At 35.6% G+C, this 16961-nt stretch overlaps 1 protein-coding gene across 1 annotated transcript in view; it reads right to left on the reverse strand.

Moving 5' to 3' along the window:
- The window catches only part of ctnnbl1 (catenin, beta like 1), a 105985-nt gene that overhangs the window by 29789 nt on the left and 59235 nt on the right, over positions 1 to 16961 (reverse strand). The gene's annotated exons all lie outside the window — the stretch shown is intronic.

Here is a 16961-nt window from a genome sequence, read left to right on the forward strand (position 1 = left end):
GCATTAGAGCTGAGCGAAGCGACACGCAACAAGACATCAGACGCAACCGCACATCGGATCTGATGGCTTGTTTCCCGCCAAAAAAGGCTAAAATTACAGTAAGAATGAGTCCATCGGGCACATCGGGACCCCATTGACTTTCATTGTATGTACAAAAAAAATGTAATCAGAGAAAAAACATGACTGGTGAACTATTCCTTTAAACCCTATCGCAGAATAATCTGACGGCTGTACAATTTGATCAAGGTAAGAGTGTTTTATATGAAAACAGCTCAAGGAGATCAAATGACAGACATATGAGCTGAAATATGGATTATATTAACACAAACCTGACCAAAAGAGTGTTACAGGTGATGAGACGGTATACAGAATTATTCAATTAATTATTCATAATTATTATAATAACAATTAAGGAATAATTAATGCTGTAAAAGTATTGCTCATCGTTAGTTCATGTTAACAAATAACCCCTAATGTAAACTGTTCATGTTCTTTTTGTTTGTTAGTTCCTTCACTGCAAAAAAACTATGCATTGATAAAACTAACAAACAAAAAGAACAAACTAACAAAAGGAAAGCAAACAAAAGCGAAAGATAAAACTAGTGAACAAAAAGAATGAAAGATAAAACTAGCAAACAAAAAGAACAAACAAACAAACAAACAAAAGGAAAGCGAACTAAAGCGAAAGATAAAACTAGCGAACAAAAAGAACAAACTAACGAAAGGAAAGCGAACAAAAGCAAAAGCTAAAACTAGTGAACAAAAAGAACAAACAAACAAACAAAAGGAAAGCGAACAAAAACGAAAGAAAATTAGCGAACAAAAAGAAAAAACTAACAAACAAAAGGAGAGCGAACAAAAGCGAAAGATAAAACTAGCGAACAAAAAGAACAAACAAACAAAAGGAGCGAACAAAAACGAAAGATAAAATTAGCGAACAAAAAGAAAAAATTAACAAACAAAAGGAGAGCGAACAAAAGCGAAAGATAAAACTAGCGAACAAAAAGAACAAACTAACGAAAGGAAAGCGAACAAAAGCGAAAGATAAAACTAGTGAACAAAAAGAACAAACTAACAAACAAAAGGAGAGCGAAGAAAGGCAAAAGATTAAACTAGCGACAAAAAGAACAAACTAACAAAATAAACAAAAGGAGAGCGAACAAAACAAAAAACAAACAACAAACACGCAAAGAACCAAGAATGAACAAATAACAAAAAAACTAAAAAGCAAACAAACAAAATGAAAATGCAAAAAAAATGATACCGATGAATGAAATTGAGTCGAGTATGATAACGCACGTGGCAGGGAATCATAAATCGCATCACAATCTGACTTATGTTTATGGTTTATTAATCTCAGATGAACTTCACTTAATGTCGCAACACACTTCAAAACATTTAAGGTCTTCTAAAACACACGTTCATAAGAGTTGTTCTTCATCAGGCTAAAAATCAATATTTAAACACTCACAAATCCTATAATCAGGCGGCCATGATCTCATGAACATCATCTCTTAACCAGCAGAGGAGGCGCTCAGTCTCAGCACTGCGACGTCATGACGGCTCGCGGCCACCAGGAGCGAAGCGGAGGAAGAAGCACAGGGTCTGAGATAAGTGCTTATCTCTCAGCTCTGCCTCAGGAAGCTTTTGTCATCATTACAGGAAAGAAGACTCGGCTACCCAACTACATCACTCCAGGTCGTCCTGGCAACAGGGAGGAAGGCCATTGGCTGCAGGGCGGCCAGTAGGAGGCGGTACTCTTACTCTTACTCTTACTCTTACTCTTACTCTTACTCTTACTCTACTCTTACTCTACTCTACTCTAATATATATATACACATACACATACACATATCAAATTAAATATGATTTTTAATAATTTAATGATTATAAAAAATATTAATAATTAAGACGTATGTGTTTTTATTAATCATACACAAATTATATATTTTTCCAAATGTATATATTTATAAATTTTACAAAATTTAAAATGTATAAAAGGTATTTATAACCAGTGTTGGGGGAAACGCATTACAAGTAACTTGAGTTACGTAATAATATTACTTTTTCAAGTAACTAGTAAAGTAACGCATTACTTTTCAAATTTACAACAAAATATCTGAGTTACTTTTTCAAAAAAGTAACGCAAGTTACTTTTTCACATTTATTTGACTGACAGCTCTCCTGCCCCCATGTTGTGAAAAATAAGTGGAGAGGCATTGTGTGTGTGTGTGTGTGTGTCTGTGTGTGTGTGTGTGTGTGTGTGTGTGTGTGTGTGTGTGTGTGTGTGTGTGTGTGTGTGTGTGTGTGTGTGTGTGTGTGTGTGTGTGTGTGTGTAAACATGAGGGTTATTGTAGTTCTAGACTAAATGTGAGCATTTACTCATCTCACTTGCACAATAAAGATTCTGTCCTCCTCAAAATGAATAAAATCAGTCAAATGCAAAATCAGAGTACTCAAACCTCAAATATATAAATGTTAAATAAAACAAATATTTTTATGCATTTAATCTACCTTTATTGACCAATGTCGTGCAGCTGACCTTTGATGATTCAGTTAAGCCATGAGCAAAAATGACTAGATTTTTTGTTTTTATTGGTAAAACGTTTTTCTCCTGCGTCCTATTCTTCATTATCCAGAATGGCAGCACATTTATACCTCAGCCTGAGGCCTATTATTTCAATTTTGGTATGAAGAGGTCTTTACATTTGCACAAAAAAGGACTTTTTTTGCTATTAAAAAACAAAACAAAAAAGCAAGCCCAGCCCAGGTGAGAAAAAGTAACGCAAAAGTAACGTAACGCATTACTTTTCCTAAAAAGTAACTAAGTAACTCAATTAGTTACTTTTTAAGGGAGTAACGCAATATTGTAATGCATTACTTTTCAAAGTAACTTTCCCCAACACTGATTCTAATCATATATCAGCACTATCAAATCAATTAACCACGATTAATCGCATCTAACATTAGAGTTATACTATTTTTTCCCCCTATAAAATATTCCAAACCTTTGGAAGTCCTACATGTGCTTTGTGTGACTGAAACTGACCGTCTTTATTCAGTGATTTTACTCTAACTGGATTAGAAACGGCCCCATTAACATTAAACACTGGTTCTCGTGTGCAACCAAATGTCACCGAGGTCAATGACACCATTTTTGATTCGAGAGCAGCGGCAGAAGGAAAACCCAAATGTCAATGTGTTTCTCAAGTGAAATGAATTTTTCGTAGCTTGACGACAGAAAAAAAGAAAGTCATGCAGGTTTGCAACAACATGAGGGTGAATTTGAGCAAAGAAATCTTTCCTAGGATTTCAAAACTGCTCTCGAACACCCGGCGGAAAATATAACTTGCATTTTTACATTTGCATGCTTTATGAAACCGCATATGAAGAGACCTAGCATGTGCGCCGTTTCTGCACAGAGAAGAAGACAAAGGTGTTCTGTTACAGCTGGAGAAAATCCCTCCAAACAAAGCGGATTATCACATTATCAACACGCGAATCTGCAGCAAAAGAACAGCTAATTTTCAATAATGAATGCATTAGAGGAACCTTTGAGAACGGCAGAACAATGATCCGATTCAGAGCTTCATTTCAAACGGGAGAATTAGCAGAGCTCTGGAGATCAGCGCAATTACACCGACGCTTTTGATCCAATTTAGCACAGCAATTCCAGCAATTATTACGTGTCCGGCAGAGATTAAAAAGCAGTTTCGAAGACAATCATTAGACATAAATTAACTGCTGCTTCTCCCCTCCGCCGTTTGTTCGGTTCACATTTGGCCAATTTTGAGTGGCCGCTGAGACGTCAGAGCAAACGCGTTTGTCTCACATCTCTCAGAAGAATCATTATCCTTTGTAACCACAAACCTCTCTCGAGTAATTACGTCTAAAATGACCCAATGAAGACTAATAAATAATCAGAGCCACAGACACTCCACTCGCTTTACGATGAAGAAATCAGAGTCACGGTTATTATAGTACAACTCAAACTCAGACTAAAACTACAATACTTTTTTACTAGGGCTGTCAAAAGATTAATCGCGATTAATCGCATCCAAAATAAAAGTTTGTGTTTACATAATATATGTGTGTGTACTCTGTTAATTATTATTTATATATAAATACACACACATTCATGTATATATTTAAGAAATATTTGCATGTATATACATTTATATAATCTATAATATATATAAATATAAATGTTTTATATATAAAAATAATATTTTTTTCTTAAATATATACATGCTTGTTATTTTGTTATATATACATAGCTTACTGCTGGCGAAGTGTTCTGCGCTCAGATCATGTTGATATTGTTGAAAAAGAAATCTGTAGAGTCATTGAAGAGTAGTTGGTTACATTTTATCTTTGTTAAATATTGTTTGTTTATTAAACTGAGAGTAGTAGCAGGTTCAGCCAGTTTATTCAACCTGAAGAAATGTTGGTTGCACTTTATTTTTGATAATAATATTGTATTTGTATTATTTTAATGTTGTAAAACAACAGCAAAAGTAGCAGGTAAACCTACTATTAATTAAACCTGAAGAGTAGTTAGTTGCACTTTATTTTTTATACTAATATTGTAATATTTGTATGTTGGAAAACAAAAGCAGAAGTAGCAGGTTAACCTACTGTTGAAATGTTGGTTGCACTTACTGTGCTTTTATTGAAAATGTATTGAATATTGAAAATGAGAGCAGAAAAGGTTAACTTCCTGTTAATTCAACCTAAACTGTTGGTTGCACTTTATTCAAATAAAATTTGAATGCATTTGCCATTAATTGTTGTTTACTTGTTTGTTTATATCCATAATTAATTGATACCTGATTCCCTTACAAGAAACAACAGGAATCTAGGAAACTTCACCTGCACTGACCAGTATCCAGATATTTATTTCAGTCACACAATTTTTGGCTAAAAAGTTACTGAATTGATTTCAAGTCACTGAATCGTTTCGGATCGTATCGTTCTAAATGAACCAACATCGTCCTTGAATCGTATCGACAACCTCAAATCATGATACGAATCGAATTGTTGTTAAAACGAATCGTTACACCCCTACATTAGACATATTTTTTAAAAATACGATTTTCATTTTGCATTTTTTAAATTTCCATTTCTCCTGCTTCTAACACATCAACTCTGAGGACAAAATGTTCACTTGCTGCCTAATATATCCCACCCACTAATGAAGAGATCATCAGTTTCACTTCACCTGTCAGTGGTCATAATGTTATGCCTGATCGGTGTGTATATGAATATATATATAAAAACTAAAATCCACTAAAACCATAAAAAAAAATGTAGAAACTAACTATGAAATAACTAAATATAAAAACTTTGAAATGAAAATGTACAAAATCTAAATAAAAACGAGCTCAAAGTATTATTATAGTATGTAAAATATCAGTGGTCAGAATTATGCAGAATTATTCTCGTCTGCTGGGCAACTTCAGTCTGTTTATCCTGAGGATGTTCATCTTCCCGACCCTGGAGCGACACTTCCATGACCTTCATCCCTGCGGCGGACGAAAGCCCAAATCTTAGGCTACTTCATCAAAGCGCTTCCCTGAGTCTCAACAACACACACTCACACTCACACACACACACACACACTCACACACACACACACACACACTCACACACACACACACACACACACACACACACACACACACACACACACACACACACACACACACACACACACACACACACACACACACACACCACACACACCACACACACACTCACACACACTCACACACACTCACACACACACACACTCACACACACACACACACACACTCACACACACACACACACACACACACTCACACACACTCACACACACACACACACACACTCACACACACACACACACACACACTCACACACACACACACACACACACACACACACACACACACACACACACACACACACACACACACACACACACACACACACACACACACCACACACACCACACACACCACACACACCACACACACCACACACACACTCACACACACTCACACACACTCACACACACTCACACACACACTCACACACACACACGCCAAACTGTATTCAAGAAGTTTAAATCAGCTGCAGAGTTGAAAGTTCACTGAGACAGACAGACAGACAGACAGACAGACAGACAGACAGACAGACAGACAGACGTTCAGCGTGTCACGAGTCTTCTTAGCTAAAACACATCCTGATCATCACATCAGCACAGAAGTTTTAATGAAACTTTTTGTTGTTCTTCCCATTTATTTGAAATCTTATCAACAGGTTTCTAATGTGAATTAGTATGATTTCACATGTTATTAGAATTAATTAGTATGTTTCTAACATGATTTATCATGTTTCAACATATTGTTAGCATTATTTTATGTTTTAACATGATTTAACATGTTTTCACATGTTGTTAGCCTTAATTAGCATGTTTCTAACATGATTTCACGTTGTTAACATTAATTAACATGTTTCTAACAGGATTTCACATGTTAGCATTAATTAGCATGTTTCTAACATGATTTTACATGTCGTTAGCATTAATTAGCATGTTTCTAACATGATTTCACAATGTCGTTAGCATTAATTAGCATGTTTCTAACATGATTTAACATGTTTCAACATATTGTTAGCATTATTTTATATGTTTTAACATGATTTAACATGTTTTCACATGTTGTTAGCCTTAATTAGTATGTTTCTAACATGATTTCACGTTGTTAACATTAATTAACATGTTTCTAACAGGATTTCACATGTTAGCATTAATTAGCATGTTTCTAACATGATTTTACATGTCGTTAGCATTAATTAGCATGTTTCTAACATGATTTCACAATGTCGTTAGCATTAATTAGCATGTTTCTAACATGATTTAACATGTTTCAACATATTGTTAGCATTATTTTATATGTTTTAACATGATTTAACATGTTTTCACATGTTGTTAGCCTTAATTAGTATGTTTCTAACATGATTTCACGTTGTTAACATTAATTAACATGTTTCTAACAGGATTTCACATGTTAGCATTAATTAGCATGTTTCTAACATGATTTTACATGTCGTTAGCATTAATTAGCATGTTTCTAACATGATTTCACAATGTCGTTAGCATTAATTAGCATGTTTCTAACATGATTTAACATGTTTCACCATATTGTTAGCATTATTTTATATGTTTTAACATGATTTAACATGTTTTCACATGTTGTTAGCCTTAATTAGTATGTTTCTAACATGATTTCACGTTGTTAACATTAATTAACATGTTTCTAACAGGATTTCACATGTTAGCATTAATTAGCATGTTTCTAACATGATTTTACATGTCGTTAGCATTAATTAGCATGTTTCTAACATGATTTCACAATGTCGTTAGCATTAATTAGCATGTTTCTAACATGATTTAACATGTTTTCACGTTGTTAACATTAATTAACATGTTTCTCATATGATTTAACATGTTGCTAGCATGTTTTAACATGTTGTAAGCATGAATTAACAAGTTGCTAATATGTTTTATCATGAATTAACCTGCTACTAACATTCTTTAGCATTGTTGCTAACATGTTAGCATTAATTAACATTTTGTTAGCATTACTTAGTATGTTTTAACATGATATAACATGTTAACATGTTTAAGCATGTAGGTAGCATTAATAAGCATGTTAATAACATGTTTTACTGATGTTATTAACATGTTTTAACATGAATTAGCATGTTGCTAGCATTTTGTTAACATTAATTAGCATTTTGTTGACAAATCGGTGTTTAAGAATGATTTAACAGCATGAATTAACATTTTGCTAACATGATTTAACATGAATGAACACGTTGCTTGCATGTTTTAACATGTTGTTAGCATGTTAACACATTGCTTACAAGATTTAACATGTTGCTAACATATTTTAACATTAATTAACATGCTGCTAGCATGAATTACAAGATTTAACAAGTTAACATGTTGTTTACATAAATTAGCTTGTTTTACCGTGTTTTACTACTGTATTACTGTTTTGATGTTCTCATTTCTTTAAACCGTTATCCATCAATAAAAGGGCATGAATTAGCATGTTGTTAGCATGTTTTCATATGTTGTTAACATGAATTAGCATGTGGCTAGCATTGTTTTAAATGTTGCTAACATGTTTTAACACATTGCAAACATGATTTAACATGTTGCTAAAATGCTTTACCATGTTGCTAACATAAATTAACATTTTGTTAACATAAATGAATGTTTTAGGATGATTTACCATGTTATTAACATATTTTAACATTGCTAGCATTTTTTAATACATTGCTAGCATGATTTACCATGTTGTTAACACGTTTTAACACATTGCTAGCCTGATTTAACATGTTAGCATTAATTAACGTATTGTTAACAAGTTTTAACACATTGCTAGCCTGATTTAACATGTTAGCATTAATTAACGTATTGTTAACATGTTTTAACACATTGCTAGCATTAAAGTGTTGTTAACATGTTTTAACACATTGCAAGCATGATTTAACATTTTGCTAGCCTGATTTAACATGTTAGCATTAATTAACGTATTGTTAACATGTTTTAACACATTGCTAGCATTAAAGTGTTGTTAACATGTTTTAACACATTGCAAGCATGATTTAACATTTTGCTAGCCTGTTTTAACATGTTAGCATTAATTAACGTATTGTTAACATGTTTTAAAACATTGCTAGCATTAAAGTGTTGTTAACACGTTTTAACACATTGCAAGCATGATTTAACATTTTGCTAGCCTGTTTTAACATGTTAGCATTAAATTAACGTGTTTTAACACATTGCTAGCATGACTTGACATTTTGTTAACAACTTAACACATTGCTAGCATTATTTAACATGCTACCATGTTTTATCATGAATTAACATGTTGCTAGCCTGTTTTAACATGTTAGCATTAATTAACATGTTGTTAACATGTTTTAACACATTGCCAGCATTGTTTAACGTGTTTACACGTTTTAACATGTTTTAAACACATTGCTAGCCTGATTTAACATGTTAACATGTTTTATCATGAATTAACATTTTGCTAGCCTGTTTTAACATGTAAGCATTAATTAACGTGTTGTTAACATGTTTTAACACATTGCTAACATTATTTAACATGTTAACTTTATGTTATTAGCATTAATAAGGATGTTTACTGACATTAAACATTTTGCTAGCATGTTTTTACATGACTTTGTGTTTCGTTATCATGAATTAGCATGTTGTGAGCATCTTCTACCACACTGCTAGCATGTCATAGGCTAGTTGCAAGGCTTTGTTAGTGATAGATACACAGTGGATGAATTATTAGAGTTATTGAGGTAAAGTTTCTCAGCTCTCGTGAAGAGAAAGCGTCCAGGCGCTCGAGCTCGAGCTGAAAACGCCGCCTCTTTTCTTTGTGCCTGTCAGGTTTGTTTACCTGCGGACGTTTTAATGAAACTTTTTTTGCTGTTCTTCTCATTTCTTTTGCACTCTTATCCGTCAATAAAAGACTTAGCGCACAATGCAATGTGGCAGAACACATTATTTCTCCTTGGTAAATCTTTCTCCTCTGCTTGCAAATGTAAAGCGTGTTTTCTAATCAGCTAATTACGAATGCTAATGCGAGCATGCGGTCCCTCGTCATGGAGTCGAATGCATTTCAGAAGGGTTTACAGGGATCAGTCTGAAGTTTCTCCATCGGCCGTAAGAGCTTAGCTGTTTAATTACTCCAACTCTCAGTCGTCAAAGCTGATAATTAATTCATCAGTTTAATGCAGCTGCGTCTTCATAAGCACCTTTTGTCTCTGAACGGACGTCAAGAAGGAAGACAATAACGGCTGACTGATGGCGGCGTAATCTCACATCCACCATATTGCGCATGATCACGTCATAATGTGACCGTTTTCCTAAGGCAACAAAGAAACCAATTTACGAACAATAAAAATGTGCACAAATGTTTTTATTATCCAGGATAAAGAGTAACTGTTGAGGACAAATTTGCTAAGCCGGAACATATGCAAATATATTTTTGCACATACAGTATCGGTCAAACGTTTGGAAACATTACTATTTTTTATGTTTTTGAATGAAAACAGCTGTTTTAAATAGTAATAATATTTCACAAAATTAGTGTTTTTACTGTATTTTTGATCAAATAAATGCAGCCTTGGTGAGCAGAAGAGAGTTTAATGTTTCTAACATTTGACTGGTGCTGTATATATAATCTAAAATAAATGATATAATAAACAAAATACCCCAAAATTATATCAATTTAGAAAAAAATACAAATGTTTAATATTGACCGATAACAGTCACAATGCAATCATATTTCAAAATGTCAAAATAACAAATAATAATATAATAGTTATATTGTATACATTTGCAAATTTATATTACATAATAAACTGCTACAAGAAAAAAATATTACATTCAATTTAATTTACAAAAACCTAAAAATGTCTAATATTGACCGACAACAGTCATATTTCGAGAATGTCAAAATAACTAATAATATAATAGTTATACTGCATACATTTGCAAATAATATATTATAATAATCTAAATTAAATTATATCACAAACTAATACCAAAAATTATATATTAATTTTAATTTACAAAAAACAAAAAATGTCTTAAGGCCTGTTCAAACCGGGGCGATTTTTGCGCGTGTTTATCGGCGACGTTTAACGCCTCGTGACTAAACAAAGGGCGCCAATGTGAGTGTGCACACCGACGCGCAAAACGCCCGGCGTAAAAGCGTCATTTTTTTTAAAACGCCTCGGGTTCGTTTTTTTATTTTGATGCGGCGCGTTAAAAACTGGCCGACCAATGAGAACGGCGCTTCTGTTTACGTGGCTGGAGCTGCTGAAGTGACAGTTAAACACCACTTGGTGGCGCTCAAGCACAAAACGCTCTTGGCGAACACACATTGATACAACGAAGAAGTAGTAAGTAGACAAAGAAGAAGATGAGCTGCTAATGCTGCTTGCCAGTTAGCAAAAAGTGTGTGAATGGTTTTGGCCACAGACATAATATGTCTATGGTTTTGGCAAGCACGTAAATACGGTCTATATATATATATATATCATACCGATTCTAAAATTTCTTGGGATGCACCTATATGAAAATTTTGGCTGATCCGATAACGATAATTCTTTATAATTGAAAGCCGATAACCAATATTTTGTCCGATACGATAAATCTTTATATTTTAAAGCCAAAAAACGATATATAGAGCCGATATGATAATTCTTTATATTTTAAAGTCGATAACCCATATTTTGGACGATACGACAATTCTTTATATTTGAAAGCCGATAACTGATATATATGAGCCGATACGATAAATCTTTATATTTGAAAGCCGATAACTGATATATATGAGCCGATACGATAAATCTTTATATTTTAAAGCCAAAAAACGATATATAGAGCCGATATGATAATTCTTTATGTTTTAAAGTCGATAACCCATATTTTGGACGATACGACAATTCTTTATATTTGAAAGCCGATAACTGATATATATGAGCCGATACGATAAATCTTTATATTTGAAAGGCAAAGTCCAATATATAGAGCCAATTCGATAATTCTTTATATTTGAAAGTCGATAACCGATATTTTGGCCGATACGACAATTCTTTATATTTGAAAGTCGATAACCGATATTTTGGCCCATAACGATAATTCTTTATATTTGAAAGCCGATGACCGATATTTATGAGCCGATACGATAAATCTTTATATTTGAAAGCCAAAAACCAATATATAGAGACGATACCGATCATTATTTATATTTGAAAGTCGATAACCGATATTTTGGCCGATACGACAATTCTTTATATTTGAAAGCCGATAACCAATATTTTGGCCGATATGATAATTCTTTATATTTGAAAGCCAAAAACCGATATTTTGGCCGATACAACAATTCTTTATATTTGAAAGCCGATAACTGATATATAAGCCGATACGACAATTTTTTTATATTTGAAATTGTCCATTAGATAATTCTAATGATAATATGTCTATGGTTTTGGCAAGCACGTAAATACGGTCTATATATATATATATATCATACCGATTCTAAAATTTCTTGGGATGCACCTATATGAAAATTTTGGCTGATCCGATAACGATAATTCTTTATAATTGAAAGCCGATAACCAATATTTTGTCCGATACGATAAATCTTTATATTTTAAAGCCAAAAAACGATATATAGAGCCGATATGATAATTCTTTATATTTTAAAGTCGATAACCCATATTTTGGACGATACGACAATTCTTTATATTTGAAAGCCGATAACCAATATTTTGGGGCGGCAGTGGCTCAGTGGTTCATGTAGGTTGTCTACAAACTGGAAGGTTGGTGGTTCGATCCCCGGTTCCACCTGACCAAGTGTCGAGGTGTCCATGAGCAAGACACCTAACCCCAGCTGCTCCCGACGAGCTGGATGGCGCCTTGCATGGCAGACACTGCCGTCGGTGTGTGAATGGGTGAATGTGAGGCAATGTGTAAAGCGCTTTGGAAGGCCATTGGCCTGTTAAAAGCGCTATATAAATGCAGTCCATTTACCATTTACCATTTATATTTGAAAATCGATAACCGATATTTTGGCCCATAACGATAATTCTTTATATTTGAAAGCCGATGACCGATATTTATGAGCCGATACGATAAATCTTTATATTTGAAAGCCAAAAACCAATATATAGAGACGATACCGATAATTATTTATATTTGAAAGTCGATAACCGATATTTTGGCCGATACGACAATTCTTTATATTTGAAAGCCGATAACCAATATTTTGGCCGATACGACAATTCTTTATATTTGAAAGCCGATAACCAATATTTTGTAAGATAATGATAATTCTTTATATTTGAAAGCCAATAACTGATATATAAGCCGATACGACAATTTTTTTATATTTGAAAGCCAATAACCAATATTTTGGCCGATATGATAATTCTTTATATTTGAAAGCCAAAAACCGATATTTTGGCCGATACAACAATTCTTTATATTTGAAAGCCGATAACTGATATATAAGCCGATACGACAATTTTTTTATATTTGAAAGCCGATAACCGATATATATGAGCCGATACGATAAATCTTTATATTTGAAAGCCAATAACCAATATTTTGGTCGATATGATAATTCTTTATATTTGAAAGCCGATTACCGATATATATGAGCCGATACGATAAATCTTTATATTTGAAAGCCAAAAACCGATATTTTGGCCGATACAACAATTCTTTATATTTGAAAGCCGATAACCAATATTTTGTCCGATAATGATAATTCTTTATACTTGAAAGCCGATAACCGATATATTGATGGTATATAGGACATTTGGCCATTAACATTTTGTCAACTCGCTATGATTCTGGTTTTTGGTTTCTAGATCACAAGGTGGCGCAGGCTCGAAACTTCTCAGGCTCATGTTTGGTATCGATGGACTCTGCAAGGATTCAGGAATCTAAGGATATGACCTTGAACATAAGTCAACCACACCCAAAGTTATAAGCATGTGAATGTGTTTTATCACTAGGTGGCACTGTCTTGAAACTTCTCAGGCTCCTTCAGGGCATCGGCACGATGACCCATACAGAGTTTCGCAACGATACGCTAATGCGTTCATGAAATACAGCATTTTACTACAAAATTCAAAATAGCCAACGCCCAAAATGGCCGATATGGGAAAATGGATCATTCGACTCAGCATGCCACCCCGAATATGAATCAACTTGAATTCCATGACTTTTTGTTGCCATTGTCTGACGATGATCTGGTTTAATTTTTGTGCAAATCAGATAAACTGTCTAGGACGAGTTTGAATCGTCATGAGCCACGAATCAACCTGTGACCCTTACGGTTCAAAAGTTACTAGCATAATTGCAATTTTGGACAGTTGGTGGCGCTAGAGGGACTGAGTTAGACACTCCAAATTTGATATGGTGACAGTTCAGACAGTCTATCAGTGTGCCAAATTTCATAACTTTCCTGTACGCAGTTCTATGGGCTGCCATAGACTCAAGAGCGGAAGTAGTAGTAGTAGTAGTAGTAAAAGAATAATAAATATAGCTGCAAGCAGCAATACCGGGGCCAAGCGCAACAGAAGCAAACAAGCAGACCAACAGAAAAAATGAGTGAAGACATTTGAAGACAATTTAAGCAAAAATGTTAAAACCCCACATTAAAACATTGAGATGTATAGAGCCAATGTCATAGTTTGTTTAATTATAGCGCCACCAAGAGGCTCAATCCTACCATTTTTCTTATGTGTCCTCAGAGTGAGCCCATACATGTGTGTCAATTTTGGTGAAAATATCTCATTTTGTTTTGGAGTTATAGACTTTTAAATGAAAAAAAAAAACATGTAGAAAATGACTGACACCTGACTTTGATTGGATTTTACTCCCCCAACGATCAATATTTTGACATTTGCGCATTAGCATTTAGATATCGACATATGTTTCAGAAACTTCTGACACTGGTTTCGTCTCGATCGGACTAGCATTTTCGAAGATATCAGCTAATGTTTTATAAGCGCTAAATTACAACGCTGCACAACCCATACATCGAAACCAGGCAAGTCTGATATCATTGGACTCGGCAAGGATTCAGGAGACAAAAAAAGTTACTCCCATAAAAATAGGTCAACCACACCCAAAGTTGTAAGCATTTGAAGAAGAAAAAAATCCACTAGGTGGCGCTGTTTGGAAACTTCTTAGGCTCCTTCAGGGCATCGTGCTGATGACCCAAACCGAGTTTCGTAACAATCGGTTCATGAGTTCATAAAATATAGCATTTTAGCACATAATTCAAAATGGCCGATATGGTAAAATCGGACATCAGACGACTCGACATGACGTCCCGAATCTAACGAGACCACTTTTATATGGACAAACGGTTCAGAAGTAATAAGCAAAAATAGCCATTTTATGCATCTCCGGACCAGTAGGTGGCGCTGCGCCGAAACGCTGCATGTTTCCTCAGGTCGTGCTTGTGATGACATGTACCAAGTTTGGTCTGAATACGATAAAGTGTTGCGGAGATACAGCCTTAAGTGTATTTTCGCAACTGCTACGTAAAATTTGTTTGCGCGTTTATCAAAAACGATTTGAGAAATAACTTGAATTCCATAACTTTTTGTTGGCACCGCCTGAAGATGATCGGGTTAAATTTTCGTGCAAATCAGACGAGTTCGCAAAAGTAGGTTTTTTGGAAAAATCTAAATGGTGGCATTTTTTTTACTAGCCCTTATGGTTCAAAAGTTATTAACATAATTTGGACAGGTGGTGGCGCTAGAGGGATTGAGTTAGAGACTCAAAATTTGGTGTGGTTACTATTGGTACTGTCCTCTATCAGTGTGACAAATTTCACAACTTTCCCGCAAGTGGTTCTATGGGCTGCCATAGACTCCAATGGCAGAATAATAATAATATAGTAAGAAATCTAACGATTTTAATAGGAGCCTCCGCACCTTCGGTGCTTGGCCCCTAAAGAGCGGCAACGATTACAATAGGTGTCTAATGAATATATATCAGCCATTACTGATATGGTGACGGATAGATTGTGCAATTTAGCTACACATTAAATGTCCCCATCTAAACAAAACCAGCACATAAAGACGTCTGGGGTATTATTATAATGTGGCAGTGTGTTCTTATATTGCCATAATGGCTTCTACAGCTGCCACAACTGTAAAACTCTTTAGCAAACTCTGAAACCCATTGTCTGCATTCACATTAAATACGCCATCTATCCTAAATTAGGTCAGCTTGCTTTGAAACTCGGCTCTTTCCACACCCTCGAAGCGCATCTGAACCGCTCCATCAGAGCTTACTCTAGTGCGCAAAGGCTCAAAATGATCGTAGAAGTGGGCGAAGTGGGATGCGCCTCTCTCGCTCTCCTCGTAGGTCTCTCCTCATAGGTCTCTCCTCGTAGGTCTCTCCTCGTAGGTCTCTCCTCGCAGGTCTCTCCTCATAGGTCTCTCCTCATAGGTCTCTCCTCATAGGTCTCTCCTCATAGGTCTCTCCTCGTAGGTCTCTCCTCATAGGTCTCTCCTCGCAGGTCTCTCCTCATAGGTCTCTCCTCATAGGTCTCTCCTCGCAGGTCTCTCCTCATAGGTCTCTCCTCGCAGGTCTCTCCTCATAGGTCTCTCCTCATAGGTCTCTCCTCATAGGTCTCTCCTCATAGGTCTCTCCTCATAGGTCTCTCCTCGTAGGTCTCTCCTCATAGGTCTCTCCTCATAGGTCTCTCCTCATAGGTCTCTCCTCGCAGGTCTCTCCTCATAGGTCTCTCCTCATAGGTCTCTCCTCGTAGGTCTCTCCTCATAGGTCTCTCCTCGCAGGTCTCTCCTCGTAGGTCTCTCCTCATAGGTCTCTCCTCGCAGGTCTCTCCTCATAGGTCTCTCCTCGCAGGTCTCTCCTCATAGGTCTCTCCTCATAGGTCTCTCCTCATAGGTCTCTCCTCATAGGTCTCTCCTCATAGGTCTCTCCTCGTAGGTCTCTCCTCATAGGTCTCTCCTCATAGGTCTCTCCTCATAGGTCTCTCCTCGCAGGTCTCTCCTCATAGGTCTCTCCTCATAGGTCTCTCCTCATAGGTCTCTCCTCGCAGGTCTCTCCTCATAGGTCTCTCCTCATAGGTCTCTCCTCATAGGTCTCTCCTCATAGGTCTCTCCTCATAGGTCTCTCCTCATAGGTCTCTCCTCGTAGGTCTCTCCTCGTAGGTCTCTCCTCGCAGGTCTCTCCTCGCAGGTCTCTAATAACCATTAAGAATAGTCTGAGGAGCTTATTTGTATCGCCGTGGCAGAACAATAAGAGCAGCCGCCGCAGAGTTTACTCTCCGTGGAATAAACCGCCGGCTGAACTGTAGATAAGAGCTGGGGAAAAGATATTGCTG

The sequence above is a fragment of the Gobio gobio genome (assembly GCF_949357685.1).
Source record: "Gobio gobio genome assembly, chromosome: 21".
In the NCBI taxonomy this organism is placed as follows: Eukaryota; Metazoa; Chordata; class Actinopteri; order Cypriniformes; family Gobionidae; genus Gobio; species Gobio gobio.